This window comes from Zalophus californianus, chromosome 12 (assembly GCF_009762305.2).
Source record: "Zalophus californianus isolate mZalCal1 chromosome 12, mZalCal1.pri.v2, whole genome shotgun sequence".
NCBI classification, from domain to species: Eukaryota; Metazoa; Chordata; class Mammalia; order Carnivora; family Otariidae; genus Zalophus; species Zalophus californianus.
Window position 1 is genome coordinate 22,392,184 of NC_045606.1, and position 24,326 is coordinate 22,416,509.

The following is a 24,326-nucleotide window of genomic DNA, read 5'->3' on the forward strand; positions in this document are numbered from 1 at the left end:
AAGTTCAGGATTTATAATCTTATTGGTCTATAAAAATATAAATTTGCATATTAAAGATGGGTTTTAGTAATAAACACAGCAGTTTTGTTTGTTTTCTGTTTTTTGTTGCAAGATGGGTGTCTTGAACACTTCCAGAAAACAGAATGAAGTCTCTTCTGGTGATGTCAGTTTGCAGTGTTCCAGTATTTACTGGCTGTGTGCAACTCCTGGCCGGGAATCTTTGTGGAAGTTTAAAAACAAAATGTAAACTAGGTAATACACTGCTTATCTTCTAGCAATAAAATAAAACATTGCTGAGAAACATCTAGTATTAGAGGACCCCCAAACAGGTGCCTGTTCAATGCTAGTCTTCTTTTTTCCCTATCCTATACTTTAGTTATCATCTTTGTTATGTGACAATTATCCAGAGGAACACTTTATCTCAATTATTGTATTTCTTCCCTTTTCATTTTCTTTGGCACAGACAAATTAAATGTTTGCTTTCAAAGCATGAATTGGAGTGTATGTGTATGGTTTTCCCCCTAAGGAGTAAACTTAATTTAATTAATAAATTCAAAATCCCTTAGGTAATAGGAAATTTGCACAATTATTACAAGCCAATGTGTGTGGGGTAGGGGAAGAAGGGAAGATGACTCAGTAGGAGGGAGAAGCAGATAACATATGTGCAAATGGAAGTTAGAATCTGGGCAACACTCCAGGAGTAAAGGGTGCTAAGTTAGTCTCAAACAACTTGCATTGCCCAGGTGTATTCATGTCGAGCCAAGAGAAGGTTGCAAGCTTGTTGTAGATGACTGGTCCAGCTCATGTGAGAGCATCTTACTTCCTGCTTTGGGCATGTGTGGGAGAGCAACATAGGTGCGCTGGCTGTAAGTAAACTTGATTTTTGAACAGCCACACTTACAAGCCAGAATCAGCAGGGAGGATTTGCCATAACAAAGTGCTTTCCCAGGCATCACAGTGTTCTCTTTAAAGAGGCCAAATTGCCTCAGTGCACTCCAAATGTGATTTGATTTACAAACAGTTGATTTAAAAGACAGGACCGTAGTGCTGAAAATACCTCAGAGTTCATCTAGTACAACATCTCCATTTTATAAATAAAGAAACTGAGGGTGACAGGGGACAAATGACAGGACTAACTAAGCAAGCTGAACAGGCTAGAATTCCCAAGCCTCCTGACTACCAGGGCAGGGCTCATCCCACGAGGCCACACCAGTGATTTCTTAGAGCAAATTCGTATGTATTTAACCTGAAAAGAATCTGTATTCTTTTCCCTAAATTCCTCACCTACTTCAAAGATGATCTTTTGTAATTTTATAGAGTCTGGCCCATAGCATTTTGAAGTGGACCCTCAAAAATTCACTGTCCAAGTATTTTTCTAATCTTAATGATGATAATAAGGAAAAAAAAATAATGCTTCACACTTGCCTAGGGCTTATTATGTGCCAGGCATTAATACAGGCATTTTATGTCAACTAACTCACAAAAACCCCTATCAGGAAGGGACTATTATTCCAATTGTACAGATGAAGAAACTGAAAGCAGAGTAGTTAAGAAACATGTCCAGAATGTATATGGTTGATAAATGATGGAGTTGGGATTTGGACAAAGCCAATAAACAGGACTTTAGAGGCTGCGCACTTAAATACAGTGCTGTATTTCCTCTGGAAAAACTGTTATCCTACATTACTACTTCTCTATGATAAGGATAAGGAGATTTTTCTAGTGGCCACATTAAAGCAATGTGTTGAATCTAGTTTCTATCCCTTCCCTTATGGTAGTTCCTGTGGTGGGAGATCTGGCAGTGAAGATTAGAGAGCCAAAAGATACCAGGTGTGATCTAAATTGCACTGTAAATGCTCCTCAAAAGAGGCCACCTTGGAGAAGGCAGAGATTAGATTTTCTGCAGTTTTATTACACTTCAAGAAATACAACATTCTTCGATTACTTTAAGTACAGGTCTTCAATATGGAAAAAGCAATGCAGTCTAAGTAAAACGGAGCAGTTACGTGAAGTCAGGTAAAACAAGCAGGCTATTATTTCATAAATGACATTTTAATTATCACCAGGAGGCCATTAAGAATGCATCATGGCAGTTTGCTTGTTTCCTTTTAGAAAGATAATATTGACAAACTGCTATGAAATTGCAGTTCAGAAAACAGTATAAACTGAGATTGGTAATAAAACACACATCCACTTGTGTACCCTAAAGCAATGATGAACAATTTGAAGAGAGAAGACAAAGTTAAAATTATATTTTTTCTTTTTCAGGGAGAGGCAGAAGAGAAGTCATTTGCAGGAGGACTGTTAGGTCTGTAAATTTATTACCTATGTGAGTTACTTGATGTGTTTAGCATAGTAATTTGAAGTTTCAGCCATGCAAGCACAAGCCACTCAGTTGCCGAATGCCCTTGAATGCCAATGCTGCCTTCTCGAAAAAGTCCAGAAGATTGTCTTTAGTGACCTCCAGTCTGGAGGATTTCAAAACAGCTTAGCTTTGGATATAGTCCTGACTCTCAGCAAGGATGACTGGCATAACTCCAGAACCTTCAGTCATCTTTACAAATTTCACAGCTTCCTCCCTTGGTGACCAGAGGACATTAGAAAAGTTTTTCATATTTAGCTTCCGTCCAAAAATTGAAGGGCTTATTGCTTATCATGACTGGTTTTCCTCATGATTAAAACCAGCGCAACTATTCTTTGCCAGTGATGTGGGTGGTTACTCTAGGCACTACAGGAAAATCACTCAAGCCACTTACCTTTTATCTCTTTCTCCCAGGAAATACTTTTCGTATTGGTCTCTTTGGTTATTAAACCAGAGGGGAAAAGCCGTGGTGACTGATTCCGTTATAGGCTAACCACATAAAACAGAGAAAATTCTTGAGACATCCTTTAGACACAATATAATTTACTTTTCTTTCCTTAGAATTGTTCCAAAGATAGGGATATTATTAGAATCTAGGGATCATCAGGATTCCTAGGGGAAAGGTGAAGATGAGTGGTAAATTGCAATTCTGTAGCCACAAACCAGGTTCTATTTTTATTTCAAGATACTCCCCACCTCTCGCCTTCTTCTCTATATTCAATAATTTATTTCTTCAACAACTATTATTATTAAAGAGACACTTTCTGTGCCTAGATTAATCTATCTCCAAAGAGACTTTGGTCTAAAGAGGAAGTAAAAGAAACACATAAATAAATAGAAATGACAAAGAAAAAAAGAAATGCCACGAAAGTGATATATAGAAAATGATGGTTTTACATGATATCATAAGACACCCAGCAACTGTTTCAAGAAGGTATCTTGAGTACAAGTGTGTATCCCCATTAAAAAGACCTCATTGAAAAGCTCAAAAAGATTAAAAACAGGTTTTAAACTATAACTATAAGGATGACAAAAACGAGCAAGAGATCTCACTAAAATTCTGGAAGGTAGAATGGATACAGTGATAGTTAATGTACTATCCCAGGGTCCTGGGATCAAGTCCCACATCGGGCTCCCTGCTCAGTGGTTCTCCCTCTCCCTCTGTTCCTCCCCTGCTCGTGCTCTCTCTCTTCTCTCTCACTCTCTCTCTGAAATAAATAAATAAAATCTTTAAAAAAAAAAGTAAACAGACCTCTCTGATGAAAATTAGGAAGGCAACATAGGAGCTGGAGCATGGGTAAATCTCTCTTAAATGAAGCATCTGGGATCTGAAAGATTAAGGCTGGCTCCCTAAACTGAGGCTACAGATATGTGGGCAGAGATCATAATGAACTTCTAATTTTTAAATATAACTAGGCCATGAAGAAAAAGCCTTCTTTTCAGAAAAGCCTGAAACATAAAATGTGAAGAACAATGATAAGAACGTAAGAGTCAGTCAGGAAAATTTAACACAAGAAAGTCGTTACAAACAATAAAAATCAGAGAATAAGAAACTATTCAGAAATTAAAAAAAAAGTACACATGATGAATGAAATTTAAAGATACTTAAGTGGAGAGTTGGGTGATAAGAATAAGGAAATTCCTCATATTAGGGAATAAAGGGACAAATGGAGAGAAAATATGAGGGAAGATAAATAACTCAGGTCAATCCATGAAGACCACATATGACTAACAGGGGTTCCAGACAGGATAATAAACATGAAGGATTAAGTGTGCAAAGAAACATTAAAAAATATTATTTTCCAGAGCTGAAAAACTATCTTCAAATGGAAAAGATCCACTGCAGTTTTGGCACAAACACCTTTTTTTTGAAAAGTAATATACGTAGACCTATTGTGAAATTTCAGAATACCAGGACAAGGGGTCAACAAACTTTCGTTAAGGATCAGAGAGTAAATACTTGAGGTTTTGTAGACCATAGAGTCTCTGTCACATTTACTTTACTATCCTGTTATAGCACAAGAGCAAACATAGACAATATGTAAGTGAACGAGCATCACTGGATTCCAAAAGAACTTCAGGTGCAAAACAGCTGGTGGACTGGGTTTGGCCCTTGGGCCATAGCTCAGTGACCCCTGGCCCAAAGCAGAGAAAATGTTAAAAACAAAGAAAGCAAAAGGATAAACAAAAATGAAAAACAAGCAAATAGCCAGATAACCTATAAAGGAATAAGTATCAGAATGGTATGAATACTGATAAGATAGTGGAATGGTGATTCAAAGTTCTGAGGAAAATACACAGAGTCCTGCACCTAATTATTTTTTTCTTTTTTTTTTTAAGATTTTATTTATTCATGAGAGACAGAAAGAGGCAGAGGCAGAGGGAGAAGCAGGCTCCCTGTGGAGCAAGGAGCCCAATGTGGAACTCGATCCCAGGACTCTGGGATCATGACCTAAGCCCAAGGCAGACACTTAACCAACTGAGCCACTTAGGTGCCCCTTGTGCATCTAGTTAAACTAGCGAATGGGAGGGCAAGACTTCAGACAAGGACTCAGAAATTTACCTCGCAAATATGTTTTATGAAGAATTTACTTCAAGGTGAACTTTAGTAAGACCAAAGAGAGAAACAGGGGGGAGAAAACCCCACAAAAAACAAAATAGAACCCAGAAAAATAATATATGCAACCTATAAGTAACCCTGAGTGAGGCAAGGGAACAGAAGGCACTGCAAAGATGGTATTTGGAAAAATTAAAAACTTGACTGAATACATGACATAATACAGCATTTGAAAGAAAAAAAATAAAGGTACAAAAAAGACAAATAGTGACAGTAGAAAAATCAATTAGAAAAAGAAAGCATTTAAAACCCAAACAGGAAAGGACACATAATCATAACATTCTGCTTGTCTATGTAATGAACAGATGAATATTTGCATGGATTGTCAGGAGAGGAAATCCTGGTCCATGCTTTGAAAAACTGAGAAAGCAAGCACTGGGAGGGGAATCAAAATGATTTTAAGATGGTGAGAACATGGACTGCACACATTGTAAAAGGCGAGATCAGAGGGCCTTGTGTGTTATGCTAGAAATTTCTGATTTCTTTTTTCTTTCTTTTTTTTTTTTTTTCAGAAATTAGAGGCTACTGACAGCTTTAAACACAGAAGTAACAAAAGTTCAGTTTCTGACATACTGGTTTGGTGGTGGTAATAGACCAGAGGTAGAGGTAGCGAAGAGTGAAGGCAGGGAGAACTTACATGGGGGACATGCAACTGGGGAGTTCCATTGGGCCTTTTGTTGCAGAACTAAAATAGCATGGTAACCAATAAGGAGGCATCAATACTGTGCATCCTAGAACTCTTTCATGAGCTTTTGTTTGAAGATGACCAACTCTTGTTTATCTTCCAAATGGGGAGGGGAATGCAAGAAAACATTTTGGGTTTGGTATCTCCAAGAACAACGTAGAAGCTGAAGATACTTGGAATGGCGGCACCTGGGTGGTTCAGTTGTTAAGCGTCTGCCTTCCCAGGGTCCTGGGATCGAGCCCCACATCGGGTTCCCTGCTCAGCGGGAAGCCTGCTTCTCCCTCTCCCACTCCCCCTGCTTGTGTTCCCTTTCTCACTTTATCTCTGTCTAACAAATAAATGAAATCTAAAAAAAAAAAAAAAAAGAAGAAGAAGAAGATACTTGGAATGGAGTAAGCAGAGGATATTCTTCAAACTTCAAGTTTTTATTACAGAGTTCCCAAACTTCCACACCTCCAGTAAAAAACTGAATACTGTCCAAGCTCTGAGAACTTTTGTTCTTGTTTTCATTCATTATAGCTTTAGAACTAACGCACTAAAACTGTGGTACTGATAGGATAGGGCAGCTACTCTTGTTAAGGGTATCCATCCTCAATTTCAGTCTCCAAAAAACATATCAGATTCAGGAGTTTGAGTGGGCAGATACTTGAATCTGCATTTTGAACAGATGTTTGGTAGCTCTGGCTTCACCTATACTAACAGGACTATACATACTTAGTCAATATCCCTTCTTTTAATCTACCTACATCTCACATTACATAAACATTCTTTGCCGTCAGTTCTGCTATCAGTTTGTGGGATGAACCCTGAAGCTCAGATATAAGCTTGTCATTTTTAAGATAATGTCCTCAAATTCTACCAAATAATTCCTACCCTTTGCTACCCTGTGTTATTTAACTTGGCAGAGAACTTTGGGCAACATTTTCCATAATTTTTCTCCACCAATTTGGTGCCATGCTGTTTGGAGTCAGAGTAAAAACAAATTACCTTAATGTGAAACTATATATAACCTGTGGAAAGGTAAATATTTAATTGTGCCTAAATTTAAGGTGGTATTTGATTTCAGGATAAAATTAGGTTCAAGAAATTGTTCTGTTTTCTGAAATTATCTTTCTTTTTAAACCGTCTTTACTGAGATGTCTGTTTACTCTCTTATCAAGTTTAATTACTGCTTTTAAAAAGCAAAGAACTTAATGTTTCACACTCTGCTGTCTAACCTGCTCAAGAACAAGTTTCAGAGAGATTGTCCTATGTGAGTTTGACCTAGAATATAGGTATTCATTTGGTTTCTATGCTGTTTTCCGCAAAAGAAAACTGCGCTCAGTTCAGATACATTTTAGCATTGCAGTCAGTTAATATAAATGGGAATTATTTTCATTTTTTTTCACTGTATAGCACTAACATTCACTGAGGAATAAGAAATGCAAATAGAAGTATCTGTGATGAGGCCCTCAAAGCTTTAATGATGGATTAGGGGAAAGTACAATCTTGGGAAGCAGAGGACTGGTAGGCTCTCAAACAGGAGCATATGAGGTTAGAGACACTAAGATATTCTTCAGTAGAGTGATGGGTCTGAGACTTTATTTGTCCCTAGGATTCTTCAAATCCAGAGGAATTATAACCAGAGAGTAACTTTGTAATTCAGTTCTCCTTTGGTGGGTTATGGATAGAAGTCAAAAGGAATGCACATGAATCTGGATCTAAACCAAGACTTTTCCCTATTAGGAAGTAAGTCCCATAAGGACAGGGACTTTGCCTAGTTCACTGTTCTTTCATCAGTTCCTAGAACAGAACAATTGCTCAAAAAATATTTGTACTTGGGAGGTAGGAAGGAGGGAGGGGAAGGAGGGAGGGAGGGAGGGAAGGAGTGAGGGAGGAAGGAAGGAAGGTAGGAAGGAAGGAACTAGGAAGATACCACACCAGTGAAGTATATACCTTGGTATTATTAGAGCAAAAGAATGAAGCCCTGAAAATGAAGTGTAGTCGATTCTGAGGACACAAGAATACCTTTATCAGTCCTCTGGTTCCAGGAGCTTCCATCCTAAAGGGAAAAGCAGATACAATGTGGTGGCTATTTCAAGGATGTGGACTAAGTACTATGGAAGCAGAAAAAAAAAAAAAAAAAGAGTTAGTAATGAGTAAAAGTGAGACTAAAATCTAAGTCCTCTAACTTTGAATCCTATCCCTTTACATGAAGGTTCTGTATTTGTTAGGTCCACCTTGGTAGGAAGTATTACTAGTTTTCACTCCCTATTGCTTCAAGTTTTAAAGCCACATTGCAGGTGATGTCTAGCATGCCTTTTAGCAAGTTACTAGGACAGACTATTGAAGAATAGTAAACTAGCTTTCTTCTTATTTACCAATTACTTCCAGAGCTCTGATTGTCATCCCGATGCCATCAAGAAATTCTGATCTTGCCCCAGTGTCCAATAGTGTTAACAGTGCTCAACCTAGCCATCACAATAGCCACATGGATGGGTCTATCATGTAACAGGGAGTCAGGGTGCAATATAAGCTAGGCCTCAGGGAATCATACAGAACTGTTTTTATCTATGTTGCAGACAGAAATCTGGATGTTTCCATGTGTGCTACACATGTGAATGTACCTCACCTGTGTGTTAAAGTGGAAAAAAGCTGGAGAACTGCCACAATAGAGAAAAGCCTATTTTAGGATGCAATAAAAGTTCAAGACAAGGTTCTTTAAGTAGGAATTGCTCTTGAGTTGTTGGTAGAGGAGAAGCTAACCAAAGAGACAAACCTAAAAAAAAAAAAAAAAAATGTACAGGTAGGAGAGGGAATAGGACTTTGATTAGTTATGTAAGGTCCAACAAATTTATTTCGTAGCACTGACTAATTCCTGGGCATCCTCCAGTTTGAGAAGTGTACATTTTGCTATTTTTATTTGCTATTATGACATGTCCTAAGATTATTGATAATCTGATACATTTTTGTAATGCTTTACATAAAATAGCTAAATTAAGTGAATTGCTCTGTGGTCTAACAACTAATTTTAGAAGATTTGGATCACAATGCTGCTGAGTCCTGACAACTTGCAATACAGTCATCGGCACAGCATGGCTAACCCATTCAACTCCACACACAGAAAGCAAAAAAACTTGTAGTTTTCCTAACCCACAGGATTTCTTTTTTTTTTTTTTTTTTAAGATTTTATTTATTCATTTGAGACACAGAGAGAGAGAGAGAGAGAGCATGAGCAGGGGGAGAGGCAGAAGCAGGCTCCCCCCTGAGCCAGGAGCCCGATGCAGGGCTCGATCCCAGGGCCCTGGGATCAAGACCTGAGCTGAAGGCAGGTGCTCAACCATCTGAGCCAGCCAGGTGCCCCCTAACCCACAGGATTTCAATCACAGAACCCATGCAGTGATATAAGAGACAGAGAAATAAAGGAAAAGGTAAACATAATGCACACATCATTAAATGGTTTTAAATATTGGCAGACTCTTGAGATTCCTAAACTGTTCTCATACTTCTCATCTGCATTTAATTGTAAATGCAATTGATATTGGATAACTTGATTTCTTAATGGTTAGATTCACATTTATTAGAGTAGGGATTTGAGAACAAGGCTTTCAAAATATCAGGCTATTGTGGTTTTGCTTGCATATATCTTTACAAGGTTTCTTCAGCAATCTTCAATCCAATATTCCTAGAGTCTTTGTGATATCTGACACTGTTTTCCTCCCCCATACAGAATCATTCACTTGGTAAAATTTGCATACGTCTATTTAATAATCCAAGAAAAATAGGTATATGACACTTTTTTATTTTTAATCACCATATAACTGACATAGAATACAATATAAAAACAGTATATTCTAAAAACCTCTTCTAAATATTAAATTATTTTGGATTTAATGGTCTTCTTGGGATGTCTTCAAAGAATTGTTCAAAGTTAAGTAACTAAATTTGCTTGCACATTAATTTAAACTGTATTTATTGAATGCTTTTTATGAATACAGTATGTTAAACTCTAGGGATATTATGGTAAAGAAAACAAACTATATGTTCTCAAGGACTGTATAGTCTAGTGGCCACGGAATTAAATAGAGAATTGCAGTAAGGTTCGGTGAATACCGTGAGAAGAGTTTAGGAAAGGGATATGGTATAGGTATAGTGGGCAGTTGGGGAGAGCAGCCTGGAGAAGTAGCCTCTAAGTAGAGGCCTGAAAGGTAGAAGGAATTAGTTTGGTAAATAAAGGTAAAGGAGGGTGGTGAGGAAGTGACTATATGAGAGGAGTCTAGGCAGAGGAAAAAGAGCTATGAGAGGGCATGGCCCATTTGGGGAGATATGGGGGATTAAAACTCAATGTCTGGAAGAGAGGACATGACACTACAGAGGACAGTCAAATAAACTTTATTAAGGAGTTTCAACTTCCTTTTGAAGGCTAGGAAGATCCCTGAAGGATTTTTAAGCAAGGCAGTAAACAATTGGATTAGTACTAGAGAAGGATCACTATGATTACAGTGAACGAAGTAAAAAGTGGTAAATCTGGAAACGTGGGAAGCAATTGGTGGTGTTGCTTTTGATTTGGATAAACATTCTGATGACCTAAAAAAAAAAAAAGCAAGCTGTTGGAAAGTGAGACTGGAAAGTGGACATGTTTAAGGAATAATTTAAGAAGTAAAACTGCCAGGATATAGTGTTAGGTTATTTAGAGGAAAGGAGACACCAAAGTTGGTAGACATTTCTGGCTTGGGATATTAGCTACCCATTCACAGGGACAGATGAGTACCCCAGGATAGGTTTGGAAGAAGACGATGAGCTAGTTTCAAACACATTGAGTTGAATTCTTACAGGGCATCTAAGTGGAGATGTCAAGAATGCATTAGATTCATGGGTGTGGAGTTTAGGAGAGAATGTGGATGGGAAATTAGATGTATATAGATTTTATACGTAACAGTCAAAGTCCTGAAATACTAGTGTTGCATGTACTCATAGGATATGACCTTGTACTTGAACACCACTAAAATCTGTTCAAGTAAAAATCAAGTTCTGGAAATGAAGGCTTCCATATGGCTATTCTTTTTATGATTTGTATAAAATTTTATTCACTACCTTTTTACTATCCGTTTGTACCTTGGTATACTTTGAGGACACATTTTCCCCTTCATTAAAATTATTTCCATATCTGTATAAAAAGCCATTCATAGTCTAGCATATAAAGTAAACCAGAATCTCCCTAATCTGTTGGAGATTACCGATGGATGACCATTTCATTCCTCTCCGTAGTCTTTGACAAATATCCAGAGTCCAGGAGCTAAGAGAGGCCAGAATGAATAAAATAGGTTTGAACAAACATAAGAATTTTATAAAGCCAATAATACTGATTTTTAACATTTTAATTGCTAGCAAAACAATGTAACTGTTTCTTTCACTCTACTCTTCCAGTGAACAGTATTACTAACCAGTAAACTCTTAGGTAGTCTTCTGGAACCTCTAGATTTGGAATGAATACTGCAATATGCCATGTCTGGCTTCCAGTAATTCCTGTACCCAGGCCTCAGGTTCTCTCCTAATTTGGTATCTTGAGTCTTTCCCCAGAGTGACACTGACAGCTACACAGACAGGTCATGTTAACCGTGCCTCCTGTGGCGATAAGACTTCATTCCTGTTTGCTCTTCCTATTTGGGGTTGTCATAGGGCATTTTCTGAGCCCTGCATTTCTTTCTTTCTTTCTTCCGATTTTATTTATTTATTTGAAAGAGAGATAGCAAGAGAGAGAGAGAGAGAGCATGAGAGGGGTGTAGGGGTATAGGGAGAGGGAGAAGCGGACTCCCCAAGGAGCAGGGAGCCCGATGTGGGGCTCGATCCCAAGACCCCGGGATCACGACCCGAGCCAAAGGCAGACACTTAACGACTGAGCCACCCAGGTGCCCCCTGAGCCCTGCACTGGTCAGAGAAATTCTTTCTTGTGAACTTCAGACTTGTGCCTTTTCCTATACAGAATACAGAATTATCCACAGAAGTTGAAGAGTCCATCAGAATCCTCTAAGCAGAATGCTCACATACCCAACCTTCCATCTAACTCTTTAATGCCAGAGGGTGTTTTTGTTTGTAAATATCTGGGTGACTCCTTAAAAAATGTTATTATTGTATCTTAATAATCTTTTCAATTTACCTAGATAAATATATGGATGATTGAAGACACTTTTCTGTCTCCAAAGCCCTACTACAATTGTAACAGAGGACTAAAGACGGGGGGAGGGGAAGGAAGGGCGAGAACAGAACAAGGACAGCAGCACAATTTTAGAAGAAAAAAATAGAGAGCTAACTAACCTTAGCAGAAATAAGAAGCAGAAATCTAGAGCCTGCATAAAGTTACCAAAGAGAATCAACCAATATATACTGTGGGCCCCCTGAAGGTAACTGGGCTTAAGTGCAAAGCTGAAACAGGAGAGTTAAACAGAAGTTTGCTGAATGAAGCTCTGAGCTTGTCAGCTCCTTTCCCTCACTCTAGGGCACCCAGAACACAGGCAGTAGGCATGAACCCCGCCGCGGGAGACGTCAGTACTCTGCTCTGGAGAAACTGAATGGCCCTAGGGGAAGAGCTGCTAACAGTGAAGTCTGAAGATGCTCCCCCTCCCCCTGAAAAGCACCAGGCTGCTGGCTAGTCCCCTTGAATACAGCCTACCAGACAAACAGCCCTCTTCCAAACATGGAGAGGTCTAAGACCTCTCAACTATGTCCCAATGCCTCATACCAGAATACACACAGCCAAGAATCACTTGGCCTGTGTAGAAACCTCCAGCATCTAGAGACCAAAACAAACAGAAAAGTAGAAACAAGGGGAAGGAGAGACTGTTCTGGGAACAGAAGAAAAGTGTTTTAAAATATAGATGTTATATCCGTGAAATAACATAATGGCATACAAAAGACTGATCAACAGATTGAAGCAAGAAGGGAAAAAGAAACCTATAAATCGTCCTATGGGTTTATGTCAAAAATAGTATCCACCAGCATTTTGTAAAATTATTGGTGCAGTTGCAAAATTTAGCAATACAGGGGCGCCTGGGTGGCTCAGTCAGTTAAGCATCTGCCTTCGGCTCAGGTCATGATCCCAGGGTCCCGGGATCGAGCCCCGCGTCAGGCTCCCTGCTCAGCGGGGAGTCTGCTTCTCCCTCTCCTCCCAGCCCGTGCTCTCTCTAGCTATCTCTGTCTCTCTCTCAAATAAATAAAATCTTAAAAAAAAAGAAAAATTTAACAATACATAATAGAAATTTAAGCAAATGCGGGGCACCTGGGTGGCTCAGTTGGCTAAGTGTCTGCCTTCAGCTCAGGTCATGATCTCAAGGCCCTGGGACTGAGTCCTGTGGCGTGTTCCCAGCTCAGAGGGGAGTCTGCTTTTCTCTCATCCTCCCCCCTCCCCCTGCTTGTGCTCTCTCTCAAATAAATAAATAAAATCTTTACAAAAAATAGAAAAAAAAGAAAATTAAGCAAATGATAAAATGAGGCAGTTATTAATTTATGAAAAAAATGACATATAAAATCATAGTACATCACTTGTCTCAGGACTGAATAATGCTTACATAATCATAAGAAAATAAACCATGAGTGAATTTAATAAAAAAATATTATTACCTCTGAGGGGAAGAGAGAGGTATACGGTATATGAGGGACACTGTATGTGGCATGTAAATGGAAAAGAGCTAAGAATATATACACTAGATCAGGAGTCAAAATATAATTTCTAAAACAGATAAACCAACAAATAAGAGTGCAAGAATATGAGTTTAAAATGTGTAGTCCCATATCAGCTTGAATTACTAAATAAGTTAATGGTGGTCTTAAAGGAGGAGAATGTGGGTTAGTAACAGGTATAGTAGGACTCTTGTTACTAAACGTTGGCCTTTTTTATGCTACTTGACTTTTTAAATATGTTCATACACTATTTGGTCAAAATAAAAATAAAGTAAAATATATTTATCTGGCAATACTTTAGGGAAAGATGCAAATTTAATTCTTTTTTTTTTAAGATTTATTTATTTATTTTAGAAAGGAGGGGCAGAGGGAGAGAGAGAGAATCTTAAGCAGACTCTCCACTGAGTGTGGAGCTCTACACAGGACTCAAGCTCACCACCCTGAAATCATGAGCTGAGCCGAAATCAAGAGTTGGATGTTTGACTGACTGAGCCACCACGTGCCCCACAAATTTAATTCTTGAATCTGATTCATCCTCTTATATTGTATAGTAAAGCAAATGTGTATTGCAATAAACTAAATATATCTCTCAATGGTCTCAAAGATTTGAAAATGTGGGTCTTGGGGTGATCATTCTTTTTTCTTTTTAAAGATTTTATTTTTGTATTTGACAGAGAGAGAGACAGCAAGAGCAGGAACACAAGCAGGGGGAGTGGGAGACGGAGAAGCAGGCTTCCCGCGGAGCAGGGAGCCCGATGCGGGGCTCAATCTCAGAACCCCGGGATCACGACCTGAGCTGAAGGCAGATGCTTAATGACTGAGCCACCCAGGCACCCCGGGGCAATCATTCTTAATCACTTTTTTCACAAGAATATTCTTGGCATTCTTTCTGAAATTCACCTGCTGAGAAACAGCATTTCATATATTTTGCATAAAAGGTCTTAGAAGTCCTGTCTTCCTCATCTCAGGAAATTTTAGTTGTTTACTTTAAGATAATGTAAAAATCCTATTTTCTTTCAGTACTTTGGGAGCATCCTTAAGATATATTCAAATTCTGACCAAAAGAAAAAAAAAAGGATATATTCAAATTCTGCATCCTTACTGGATGCTAATGTAATTCCAACTTTAAAAAAATTTAATGGCTGAATGTTTTGGACAATGATATCTCCCCTTTACCCCTGACACAATCACTTTCTCAAACCTTCCTTTTCCAAAGCAAAGAAGTTCAAATCTTTACACTTTGCAATGTAACCTATGAAACATAATAACACACTTGGAAGGATTTACATTAGGGAAACAACAACAAAAAATACAAGCAGAAAATATTAAGCTTGAATTGTTTGTGTATCAAACAATTCCTATGGGCTTGTTCCCATCCATATATAATATAATCAGCACAAAAGCTTCCTTCCTGTAATGATGACGGAGGCAAGCTAGATTCCCACTTAGCTGAATCTCTTAGATTTGAACACGAGGAATTATCAACAGAATCTGTCCCACAATCAAAGCTACATAGACAGTTCTACTGCCTAACTGTTGTAAGGATTTGAAAGGTTAACTACCATACTCTTGTTTTTCTAACCCAAATTCTGGAAGAATATAATCTTTTTTCTTCTCTCACTCCTTCCTTTCCATATATTATAATTCCCAGAAGATCAAAAACCTTTTCTCTCCTTTTGAAAGATGTCTTGTCTTGAATACTTTGAAGCAAGTCTTTGTGAACATTTGATTTAGTCTCCACACTCAAAACTGAGTAGAAATGCTATGTTCTCTCATTTAAGGGCATTTTTGTTTAAATCTGAGAGCCTTTTCACAAGAATAAGACAAAGGAAAGGGATGGGAAGTGCAGGCAAACTGACATATGTAAGATTGGACACATTAGCAAAGAACCAGGCATATGATAATGTGAAATGGGGGGGGGGGCAGGCGAAAGAAATGGGGAAAAATCTCTTTTCACTGAATGTTTTTTATGCTTATTTTGATCATTTAAATAATAAACCTTTTCTATCAAATACATTATTAGAAAAAAATAAACCTGCATATAGATTAGGAACTTCATTTTAAAAAGTAAGTCCTATCACATAGATTTTGCTTATCAGGTTTCATTTATTCTTTGCTTTCAGCTTTAGAAAAGGAGTTGAAATTAATTGATTAACCAAGAATTACTTTGGTATCAAAATAATTGATTAACCAAGAATGGGGAAAATTAATGATGATTTTAAGAGCAATCTGATCGAAGCTTTAGCTCCCTGACTCTGAAAAGCCAGCTCCTTTTACAATAAGCAATCCCAGGCACTGGTTACTAGATGTAGGGACTCAATGTTTTAGTCATCAAAGACCTCCCGTACTTTTTCTAATTAAACTGACAGAAACACTGAGGAGTGCCAAGAAAGCTGATAATGAAAAGTACTAAATCTTTTACAAAATTCTGAGCTGAACAAGGCATAGTATCCGGCTCAAAGGAAAAAGAAATACTAATTTTCTTATACATAATTAACTTAAATGTTTTTCTTAAAGGAGCAAGTAATGACAGGAGATGCTCTAATACAGGTTCCTCTTAATTTCAAAAATGAATCTGCTGCCTTCTAGCTCTGCTAGATGTCTATTCTGGGGAAATCTTATCTAGGCTGGTGACCTCAATGTCATTTTTGATGAGACAATAAGACCTGTATGAAGGCCATTCTGAAAGAAAAGAGACCTTGAAATGGACTAAAAAATCCAAAAGGTGAAGCATTATTGATTTAGGGGAATTCTGGCTGAGAGCATTTCTATTTTCTTAAAATCTACAAAGGAATTTATAAAACTTATGAGACCTATTAATTCAAATGGCTAATATTTATTGAATACCTACTGTGTGCCAGGTAGTATATTAGGCAGCAGGAATACAATAATGATCAAAAGCAGAAACAGTCCCTGCCCTTGTGTGGCTCACAGACTGGTAAGGAATATTGGTGCTAATGAAATAACATAAAAATGAATGTATAATGGCATTTGATATGTCGATATATAGATATCCAGAGGAATAAGATTGATTCCAATATTTCATGGCATGTATTGTAGACTAAAGGAGTCAGGAAAGGTTTCTTGAGCTGGTGTCTAATGGATGAGCAGGAGTTCACTGGGGTAAAGAACTGTATTGGGGAGAGGCCAGTGTGGGTAGGGAAAGTTCTTTAAACAACACAATAGGCATGGTGAGCCTAAGATGTCAGGAAACAGTGCATTTCTTTGTGACACATACCACTCTAGGGACTGAAAAAAAATAGCAGTGAACCAAATAGATCTAAATCCTTTATGGAGCTTACATTTATAATGAGGAAAACAGAGAAATAATGACATAAATAAGTAAAACATAAGTTGATTAGGTGTTAAGCGCTAAGGATAAAAATGAAGCAGGGAATGGGAGCAGGAAGTATAAAAACATACCTTTGTGTTTGAATATATCCTTGCTAATATTCATTGTTGTTTTGTACGAATACATCTAAAGTCATGGAAATGGCATTGGGCTACAGATCTTGTTTAGTTTCTTAATTTTTTTTCTTCTTAGAACCATGTTCCTAAGATCCTTCATGTTATTAGTACATGGAATCTTTTTTCTGTTGCATAATATTCCATGTGTCTCCACCACATTTTGTGTGTATGCACTCTCAATGATGGAAAATCAGATTGCCGCCATTCCTTATTCTAAGCCATGGATCCATGGATTTATGTGTGGGTGGGGGGGGGCTGGGGTGACAGTGGAAGAGCAGGGGGGGCTGGCTTTGCATTTTAAAAAAAATGCTGGGGCACCTGGGTGGCTCAGTTGGTTAAGTGACTGCTTTCGGCTCAGGTCATGATCCTGGAGTCCCGGGATCGAGTCCCGCATCGGGCTCCCTGCTCGGCAGGGAGTCTGTTTCTCCCTCTGACTCTCTTCCCTCTCGTGCTCTCTATCTCTCATTCTCTCCTATCTCAAATAAATAAATAAAATCTTTAAAAAAAAATGTTGGATGTAATGTGAAAATTGGAGTGGAGAGAGTCTAAAACATATGTAAGGAAACTATTTAGGAGACTTCCTGCAGCAATCCAGGAAGAAATAATGCATCTTAGACAAGGTGGATGGTAATGGTGGAACTAAGGAGAAATGAAAGGATTCAAATAATGTTTATAAAGTAATGTTGATTGGCCCTGGTGACAGAATGCATATGGAGGTGAGGGAGAAAGATTACACGGACCAAACACTGGTTAACATACACAATTTCACACTGAAATATCCTTTAACAAGCCTATGCAGTAACAATTCACTGAATACCTACTATATCCTATTAACTGTACTAAGAGTTTAAAAGTCCAGTAGAGAGACAAAAAAATGACAACCAAAGTATAATCCTACAATTCCTATGATGAAAACCATAAGAAGGCCCAGGTACAAAGCATACTGAAATCTGTTTGGAGATGAACAGAATTTCACCAGGCAGACCCTGGAGGACAGCAGAGGGAAATGCAAGCACAAAGGCATGCTAGTGTGGACGACTGTAACATTTTAGAGCAATTTTAAGGAATTTGTGTATGCTGGATAGGAATTAATGAAGTGGAAGCTGGCAGGGATGAGAAGGACCATACCATTCTATAGCATAAAAAGAATTTTATGGAAAAGTTGATGGAAGCTATTTGAGCAGAGAAGTAACCCCATTAGATTTGGATATTAAGATTACTCTAGCCCCAAGACAAAAAAGGCCAGTAAGGATGCTTTCGGTGTTCCCTGAGATGGTTAGAATATGAACAATGACAAGGATACCGGGAACGGACCAGAGGGGATACATTACGAAGATGCTACTCAGGGGTTAGGACGGGAAGGACTGGATGATTACTTGAATGTTGTGGGGAATCACGGGTGACTCCTATGTTTCTGACTGGGGCAATCATGTTCCTAGGTATGACGTTTACTGACGCTGGGACTACAGTGGGGACTGAGGTTTTGAGGAGATGATGTGCTCAAGTTAGGAGAATTTTAGTTTATGTTTCTTTGAAGGACAACACAGACGGAGGCGATATATAGGTTTAGACCCAGGAACTAGGTCTGAGTTAGGGATACAGATTTAGGAGCGGGTGTATGTGTAGACTGAGAAGGAAAAGAATTAAGACTAACCAACTTCGTGAGGGACCAGGCAGAACAGTCAGTGTAAGCAAAGGTGAGTAAGACAGAATGGACAAAGATTGTTAAGAGGAGAGGAGAACCAAGAAGAGGAAGAGAGAGGGAGAAAGAGAGAATAGGACTACATGGTATTCCATATATATTCTCTAAATATATAAACATTTTCTAAAATGTTACACTGGTTTATCTCTTTTACATACAAATTCAATTTATCTTTGCATGTGATGGTGTACTTTTAACAAAGAATCCAGGTTTAGAGTGTTTGGATTTTATGGCATCAATAAAGTTTTAATATATATAATTAAAATGACTGCTCTATAAAATTTCCCCTTGTCTTGCAGTTTACATGCCCTTGTATTCAGCTTAACATACCCCTCCCATAATTTCCTCTATATTTTCTGCTGTCTTTGCATCTGTTTCTCACGTATGTGGGCTGTTTCTTCTATTTAAAAAAAAAAAAAGATCTCACCATTTCTAATTTTCATTTTACTCTTTTCCACATCCTCTATACATATTTGTAAATGTATTACATATTTTCCAGGGTCTGACAAGAGCCTGAACACTAATGGAATTAATTACATTAACAATAATAACCCAGATGTCACTGCTTTTTGAAAATACCTCCTACGAGGACCTTTGCCCTTTGCCCAGGGCCTATAATACTGCAGCTGGGCAGGATGTTGCTGCTAGTTTGTCCAGAATTTGAACCCCTTCTCTCTGTTTAAGAAGTCCATCATTGTGTGAATGTTGTGAGAATAAGGATCCTATTTCCTATTCCAGACCTATGAAAAAAATAGCACTCTGAACCTGGGCAGCTAGGGGGCAGACATGTGACCAAATCTCAAGTCTATCAGACACTCTTGCTGAGGGTTATGAATCTGGACAGATTAACCTCAAGAAGCAGAGAGGGATGAAAATGTTTTCGAGCATCCAACAGTGTAAGTCCAGGGGTAAGGCCCTGTGTCCTGGGCTAGCAGTGCCTCTAACTGTCAGAAGTCAGAGACACTTAACAGGGTTCTTCCTTTGTAGTAAGCAACTTTTGCGTGAAAACTGCATCATATATTCTATCTCATTAGTAGTCAAACATATCCTTGATAAGTGACATTCAGCATTTTTTCATATAACTATTGGCCATTTGTAGATTTTCTTTGAAGAAATGTCTATTTAAGTCTATAGTCCATTTTTTAACTGGGCTATTAGGGTTTTTTATTTTTTTAATCATTTGAGTTGTAGGAATTCCTTATATATTTTGGAGATTAATCTTTTTTTTCCCCTGCTTCCAATAGCAATTTGTTGATTACTATGTGGCAGATACTGGGGGTCCTAGGACTATAAACATAAATAATAAACTCTTCCTGAATCAAAAGTCTTAAAGTAGTCCAGTTGAAAAGACTTATAAACAAATGATTACAATAGAATTTGATTAAGTTAATAAACCTGTGTTCTCTCTTTCTTTGGTTTCCTGTCTTCCAGAAATACTTACTGCTCATTATATTTTAATGTTTTTTTTTTCTTTTTACCTTTTGACCCCCTTCACGCTTTGCACCCTCCCTCCCACCTCTGGCAAACACCAATCTGTACTCAATCTATGAGCTTGTTTGTTTTGGGTTTTGTTTGCTCTTAGATTCCACGTATAAGAGAGATCATATGGTGTTTGTCTTTCTTTCACTTATTTCACTTAGCATAGTGCCATTGAGGCTACTACCCACGTTGTTGCAAATGGCAAGATTTAATTCTTTTTTTATGGTTGAATAATATTCCATTGTATATACAGTTGACCCTTGAACAACATGGGTTTGACTGCACAGGCCCACTTATATGTGGATATTTTTCCAGAAATATATTGGAAAAAATTTTTTGGAGGTTGAGGTAATTTGAAAAAACTCTCAGATGAACTGTGTCACCTAGAAATAACAAATTAAGAAAAAAATTACCTCTCATAATTGGAGAAACTGTGTATCAGAATCATCACAGGTGTTTTTTTAAAAAAATGTAACAATGTTTCTAATACTCTATTATAAATATGACTGTGATATTGCATGCCATAAAAATTTTATAATCATTCATTCATTAGTATATAGGCTAGGCTACTGTGAAGCAATCCAGTCGATTACAATAGGCTACCATAAGGGAATCATATTGCTGCTTCTTTGTTATCAATGCATGAAGCATTTTACCTGGAAATAAATATGATTTTTTTCACATTATCTTTTTATTTTTGATATCTAGTGTTAGTAATACAAGGCATTTTGTATTATATAAGACAATATTGCTGTAGGTACTAATAGACAATTCATCTTATAAACAGATGATGTAAATTTATGGTAGATAAATATAGTACAGCACTGTAAATATTTTTCCTCTTAATGACTTTCTTAATAGCATTTTCTTTTCTCTAGAACACTTTATTATTATTATTATTATTACAGCACATAATATATTTAACATGTAAAATATGTATTAATCAACTGTGTGATCAGTGAGGCTTCTTGGTCAACAGTCGGTATGTTTTTGAGGAGTCAAATGTTATATGTGAATTTTCAACTGCATGGGGGGTTGGCATCCCTAACTCCCACATTGTTCTAGGGTCAACTGTATATACCACAATTTCGTTAGCCATTCATCCACCCATAGACAGGTAGGCTGTTTCTATATCTTTGCTACTGCAAATAATCCTGCAATAAACATGGGGGCGAATGTATCTTTTTGAGTTAGTGTTTTCATTTTCGTCAGATAAACACCTAGAAGTGAAATTGCTGGATCATATGGTAACTATTTTTAATTTTTGAGGAACCGTCATACTGTTTTCCACAGTGGCTTCCGTTCCACCAACAGTGCACAGGGTTCCCTTTTCTCCACATCCTTGGCAACACTTGCTATTTCTTGTCCTTTTGTTAATAGCCATTCTAGACCCTCCTACAAAGGTGTGTCTGTAGTTCCCTGTCTTTGGACACGTCAGAATTGGAGGCAAAGAAATGTGGATTTGGAGAAGTCTGGGGCCAGCTTGCTCCCTGCAGGCTCAAGATGAACCATCCAACAAAGAAGAAGAAGAAGAAGAAAAAAAAGCCATTCTAACAGGTGTGGGTTTTATCTCATTGTGGTTTTGATTTGCATTTCCCTGACAACTAGTGATGTTGAACATCTCATGTGCCTGTTGACCAGCCGTATGTCTTCTTTGGGAAAATGTCTATTCAGATTTTTGCCTATTTTTAAAAAGGATTATTATTTTTTTTATTATTTGCCATTGAGTTGTATGAGTTCTTTATATATTTTGTATATTAGCCCCTTATCAGATACATGATTTGCAAATATTTTCTCCCATTTGATAGACTGCCTTTTCACTCTGTTTATTGTTTCCTTTGCTTTGCAGTTTTTTGTTTGATGTAATCCTATTTGTTTTTGTTTGGGTTGCCTGGCTTTTGGTGTCATAACCATGAAATCATTGTAAAGATTAATGCCATGAAGCTTTCCTTTTATGTTTTCTTCTAAAAATTTTTTTTAAGATTTTATTTATTTATTTGAGAGAGAATGAGAGAGAGAGAGAGAGAGCACACGAGAAGGGGAAGGGTCAGAGGGAGAAGCAGACTTCCTGATGAGCAGGGAGCCCGATGCGGGGCTCAATCCCAGGACTCCAAGATCATGACCTGAGCTGAAAGCAGTCGCTTAACCAACTGAGCCACCCAGGCGCCCCTCTTCTAATAGTTTTATGGCTTCAGGTCTTATGTTTAAGTATTTAATCTACTTTATTTTTATGTATGGTATAAAATAATGGTCCAATTTTATTATTTTGCATATGGATATCCAGTTTTCCCAGCACCATTTGTTGAAGAAACTATTTTTTTCCCATTATATATGCTTGACATCCTTGTTGAACATCAGCTGACTATATATTTGTAGATCTACTTCCAGACTCTCTATTCAGTTCCATTGGTCTACATGCTTGTCATTATGCCACACTGTTTAATAATATTAAAACTTCCAATCCATGAGTATGGAATATTTTTCCATTTGTTTGACGTCTTTAAATTTTTTTCATTAATGTTTTGAAGTTTTCAGTATACAAGTATTTACTTAACTTACTTACATTTATCTTAAGTAGTATATTCTTTTTGGTGCTATTGTAAATGGAATTATTTCCCTAATTTCCTTTCAGATAGTTTACTGTTTGTATAAAAAGAGAGAACTGTTTTCTTTTTTTATTTTGTATCCTACAACTTTACTGAATTCATTTATTAGTTCTAATAGGCTTTTTGTTTGTCTGTTTGTTTTTATGGAGACTTCAGCGTTTCCTATATATGTTGTCTCCAAATAGGGACAATTTTACTCCTTTTCATTTGGATGCCTAGCTTTTTGATTTCTTAGGCTCAACATAGATACCAGTCTACTGCAGGGAACACAAATTAAGATCCTCTCTTGATCTGAAGTCATAGGGGTTAATTATTCTTCATCCCTCCACTTTGGTTGGGGTGGAGTCATAGCGTAACTTTCTCTTCACAAACCCTTTCTCCCCCTTTCACACCCTCCTACTCTTCCATGCCAGCTTCTTGCCACTTGCTGGGCTTGGGATCCAGTTCCTTTAGTTTCCTGGGCTTCAGTGTCTTCAGCTACATAATGGGAATAATAATATGATATCTCCTTTATAGGTTTTTATGAAGATTAAATGATTATATATCTGTGAAGATTAAATGATTATCTCTATATCTACTTATCTATATATCTTTGAATAGAGTCTAATATACAAGTAAAGGTTTCTTATTGCTATTTTCAAATCATAGTACTATTGTCATTATTAATTGCTATTATATCTTATTGTCTCACTTGAAATTTCCAATTTAATATTCTTTAATTCCTGGTATGACTATGTTGTTTTACATAATAAAATCCTTTTTTTGTGTGTGGTTGGAGGGATGTTAGGCACTTAAATTATGAAAGAGAAATTTAAGAAATATTGTTTTGAAATCACAGTAGGTATAATACTGGTCTTGAGGATATAACTACTTTTTGTCTTTATTACCACCTCTGGTCTGTCCTTGCTGGTTTACTTTGAGGGAGAACAAACTGACATGGCCAGGTTTCTAGAGGCTGAGTCCTAGTGACTACTCAGTACAGAGTTGGTTGTATGGACAAAATACCAGTACTACACACTGTAGGCTGCAAGAACTCTTAAAGGGCATCCAGCTCAATCACTTGACTTTCATGGTATACAATGGAGGCCTGCAGGGTTGAACGTTAGTGTTGTTTTCAAACATGGGCTCCAAAACACCGGTTCTGGGGAGATCTTAACAGAGCTCCATGACAATTAGTTCCATAGTCTAGCAGGTTTGAAAATGCCAGAAATACAAATTTAAACAGGTTTCTTTATTGTAAGGCTTCTCAAAACTTTAAAATACAAATCTGTAATATAAATCTTTCAAGGACGATATGGTAGGTAGTATTCTATAATTTCCAAACTTGTTTGACCGCAGAATGTTTCCTCCCTCTTTGGGGGTGGGGGTGAAATTTCATTGTCCTGTGTTCTTCTAAGAACACAGTAGTAAACACTGGTTTAGAATGATGGGATATTACAGTCAGAAGGAAAAAGGCACACTACAGGAGCAGAGACTTGGAGCCAGTCATCCAGATACAGAAAAGAAAACAGGGCAAAATTGACCTTGCATTGACTGAATACCTTTCCAATGGGAAAATGTTATTCCAAGCACAAACTCTGTGTCAAAAATGTTGGAAGCAATTTCAAGTTTGTCACTTACTACCTGAAAGACCTCCTGCAAGTTACTAACCATCTTTGAGCTTCAGATTCCTCCTCTGTGAAAAGGATTAAAATAAAGCACTGTGAAAATTATAGTGTGCGCAAAGCATGGTGCCCAGTGTATTAGTCCGG

The 24,326-nt window shown here is 37.5% G+C and overlaps 1 protein-coding gene and 1 non-coding gene across 2 annotated transcripts in view; one reads left to right on the forward strand and one right to left on the reverse strand.

The window, feature by feature from the left end:
* MAGI2 (membrane associated guanylate kinase, WW and PDZ domain containing 2) overlaps positions 1–24,326 on the reverse strand; it is a 555,911-nt gene that overhangs the window by 515,113 nt on the left and 16,472 nt on the right. The window lies entirely within an intron of this gene.
* On the forward strand, positions 21,360–21,490 carry LOC113912096. The gene has a single exon (XR_003516716.1). It is a non-coding gene; the product is annotated as a small nucleolar RNA SNORA38 (small nucleolar RNA).